This window comes from Frankliniella occidentalis, unplaced genomic scaffold (genome assembly GCF_000697945.3).
Source record: "Frankliniella occidentalis isolate FOCC.00 unplaced genomic scaffold, Focc_3.1 Scaffold1, whole genome shotgun sequence".
Taxonomy (NCBI): domain Eukaryota; kingdom Metazoa; phylum Arthropoda; class Insecta; order Thysanoptera; family Thripidae; genus Frankliniella; species Frankliniella occidentalis.
Genome location: NW_026267131.1, coordinates 2883351 through 2887203, shown reverse-complemented (window position 1 = coordinate 2887203; position 3853 = coordinate 2883351). Strand labels below are relative to the sequence as shown.

At 54.3% G+C, this 3853-nt stretch overlaps 1 protein-coding gene across 2 annotated transcripts in view; it reads left to right on the top strand.

Annotated features, from left to right (window-relative positions):
* LOC113206045 (transcriptional regulator ovo-like) overlaps positions 1-3853 on the top strand; it is a 61976-nt gene that overhangs the window by 48960 nt on the left and 9163 nt on the right. The gene's annotated exons all lie outside the window — the stretch shown is intronic.

Genomic DNA, 3853 nt, shown 5'->3' with positions numbered 1-3853 from the left:
TTCCCCCTCCGCCCTCTGCCACGCCTCAGACCGCAAATAATGACAACGCAATTGGGGCCGCTCTGTGCGAGGCACAATCACGGTGTCTGCGGGGCCTAAGTCACGCACTCGCGCCTGGAAAAGGAGCAACAAGAAAAAGAAACAGGAAAAATGATGCGTGAAGATCGTGGTAGATAAGTCTTTGGGATTTGTTGTGTTTTTTTTTTCTTCACACTGCCGCCGCCTATCTGTGCTCTCCGCTATCCATATTTTTTCCGCACACATCGCGCTCTCTCTCTCGCTCAGTTCATATTTTTCTCGCCTCCACTATACGTGTCGCCGGTGTAAAAGATCCCCACCATATTCTATACGGCCCGTTCTATACATTAAAATCCCGCAGGGAAGGTGGTTAAGTGGTCCTTAATGTCCGCATAGCTCGGGCCGGAGTGGCTAGCCCGGTCAGGACCGGCCCTTTGGGTCCGCAGGCGGCGGCCCAGGGCTAAGGGTGACCAGGGGGCAGGGGCCAGGGGCCAGGCCCTTCGAAAATTACTGCATCGCCGCGACGTCAGCCATGTAAAATATCGGCCCGGTCGGTCCGTGGCCCACACAGGGTTGGGCTGGAAAGAGAGAGAGAGAGAGACAGACGCACAGCGCGGAGCAAGATGGAGAGGGTTAAACGCGGTAATCGTGAGGTGGGCCGGGCCGTTGATGGCGGGTATGGTTATTGTTGGCCCTTTCTATAATTTGGCGATCGGGGTGGGTGCCCGTGCTCGACGCGTGAGGCTCGAGTTTGCTTGGCAATGTTTTCGGTTTTTCACGTGATATTCCCCCCTTTTTTCAGACCCGCATCCGGTTGTAATGGCGAGGGAAAAGGACAGCTGCATATGTTGTTGTTGTGGCACCTCTCCAAGCCTCAGAGCGCTTTAAAGCGTCTAAAACGTGTGGGGCGTAATTCAGTGTAATGGATGCGAAATCTGCCGGACTTTGGAAGATAAACTGCTTGTGGGGTCTGGCCTTTCTCCAACTCCCGTATCTCAAGCGTTTTGCTAGTAAACGTAATTATTTTTTCCAGTAAAAAGGATTTTTTAAGAAACGCTTATTTATTGTAATTGAAGGCTATTTTCCTTGCAGTTGCTTTTACTCGGGAGGCAGAATCTTCGTTTACCACCCTTATTTTCTTTAGTTTGACGCGCAAGCCATCTGGTCTTTTTTTGGTCATTTCGTTTCCTACAGTGCCTCGCTGTACGTGGCGTGCGCGACGGTAACGCCATAACGAGATTCGCCTGCTTCACCTCGATTACCCTGCTACAAACGTATTGTACTTCGTAGTTTTTTATTTTATGGTATGGTTCAGGTCTCAGATAGCTGCGATCTGTTTCAGAGACATAACCCTTTCCTCCAAGTTCGTCCTTTGCTGCCCTTGGGCGGAGAAGCCGCCCCCGCCACCTGTCATTGGGAAGACAAAAGCAAGGGAAGAAAGTCCCTCCCCTTCTGCGCACCTTCCTACCTGGGACCCACACCTGTCCCATCAAACACACACACACACCCACAAGCACACGCACGCCCAGATCACGCACACACACACGCACAGGGCAGTGATTTGCGGAGCTCCACATCCCGTGCGGCGTGCGTGCGTGCAAAAGCCCTCCCGAAATCAGAAGCAAAAAAAAAAAAAGACGGGGGACGGGGGGCTGTATGTAAAGACCATAGGAAGTTGTCCAGGTGTGCTGTGGTTGGTTTTTAGTTGTGGTTTTTTGCGGCTTCATTGGCCGAGAACAATGAGTATGCAGCATTATTGCTCGGCACTACTACTATTGTGGCAAGAAATTTGGGAAATTATAGGAGGATAAAAATCCCGACTGTTTAGTCCAACTCGCGTCGGACGCCTTACATTTTATTCCGGGTGTTTGAACCTCGGTCAGCCGGCGGCGCCGCCGGCCGCGATGTCACCTTGCATAACGAGCTGGAGCGCAGCCGGGCCGGGCCGGGCCTGGACGTGACTCCCGTTTCGTAACGCCCGCCACAAACGAACCTACAAACAAACTGTAACAAACGGTCCGACAAAAGGAAGGGAAGGACCGGCAGAATCTGTTCCGGAGCGGAGTTGCTGAGAAGGGGGCGCCCCGCGCGCGCCGCGCCTGCCACGGCCCGAGGGTCACCTTGGGAGGAGCAGGGCGGAGAGCGAGAGGAGGAAGAGGAGGAGGAGGATGAGGATGAGGATGGAGGAGAGGAGATAATACGATTCAAGATGGCGGCGCTGTGCAGAATGCTCGGCGCTGCCTTACCTGGCGAGCGGGGGGCTCTTCTTATTTTTGCGATGCTGTGTGTGCAGCGCCGGGCCTGGGGTACCGGCATGACGGCGCACTCTGAGGGAACGAGTGAGACAGGCAGACACGGACAGACAGACAGACAGACAGACAGACAGACAGACAGAGACTGAAGGGATGCAACGAAGGGAGCAGCACAGAAAGGAAGGGCTGTTCGCCAGGGTGGCAGTAGTATTACATTAATTGTAGTACAAATACTTCTGTCTGGTCGCTCTGATGAAACTGGCCAATGACTGATGTATGATCTAATGTCATAACACAACAAGAATGCTTCCGGCCTTGCTGTTTATTTTCGCTGGGGAGCTGTACTGTACGTACCTGTGTGTGTGTGTACACGGGTAGCCGCGGGTACCGGCGGGTACCGCTGCACGACGACCAGCGGATTGCACGAGACACACCGCCACGCCCCGCCTTCTGAGAACAGCTCTCTAGCGAGCGGTGTGGCCGGGCTCCGCTCTATGCCCCCCCCCCCCTCTCTCTCTCCCTCTCTCTCTCTCTACCTCTCCCTCTCTTTGTCTCTCTCACGGGCCCAAACTCTCCCGCTCTCCGCGCGCCCCTCTCGCTCTCCCAAGTTCAAGGTGACCGTTGCAGCTGCCACACCTGCACAGCGGCGGCGGCTCGTCGTGGCGGAGCACGTGGCTCTGCCGTCTGTCACTTTTTATTTCCCACTCCCTTGTTCTTTTTTCCTTTTCCTTTCCCCTCTCATTTCGGCGTCTTCCGTTTTTTGTCTTTGGAATTCGCGCTTCCGGAGCAGCGAACCATGATTGGTCTGTCGCCGCGTGTGATCTTGTCGGCCTCCCGCTTGCGCCTGGATCTCTGGTTACCGCCCCTGCCACCGAAAAGTTTAAATATTTTCCATTCTCGCAGTGCGTTTAGAGAGCGTTGGGCGATGATTTTTCATACTTGGCGGATGGCCTTCATTCATTCGCGGTCTGGAAGATGATGTGCCCGATCGGCCGGCACGCCCCGCCGTCTGCTCGCCAATGACTGATGATGACAACCGATTTGGATTTGAATACACGGCTCACGACGCGCCGCGCCGCGTTCCCGACAGCACTTTGTCTTTCTGCTCCTGGAGACCTGAACGCGGGGCGCGGCGAAGGCGCTATCCCCTCGAGTGCACTCTAAAAGTAGTTACTAAGCCAATTTTGTAGTAAAAAGTTCACAGTGTGACGGTCGAGTTAATGGGAACAAATTCTTGGCATCACTAATTTCAAGTACTGTATGACACGCTCTCGACGTGTGGGCGTTTTTCGTAAGGTCAAAGCATAAGGTGGCCAATTGCTTGCATCCTGTTGCCTGATATTTTTTTTTTCTCTTTCTCTCTTTTCCATTTCGGACTCTTTTGTCCCCGAGTACGTAACGAAAGGCGACGACTGTCTAACGGGAGTTTGTTATTCTTTTGTTTCAGGTAAGAGCCTAATCCCGCGGCTGCAGTCTATCTCGCGTTCGTTGGGCCCGTCTGGTGAGGCACCCTCTCTATACACGGCTGGCTGGCTGGCGCTGGGCGTGGCGTGGCGTGGCGTACCACCGCCGCGGGGGCGGGG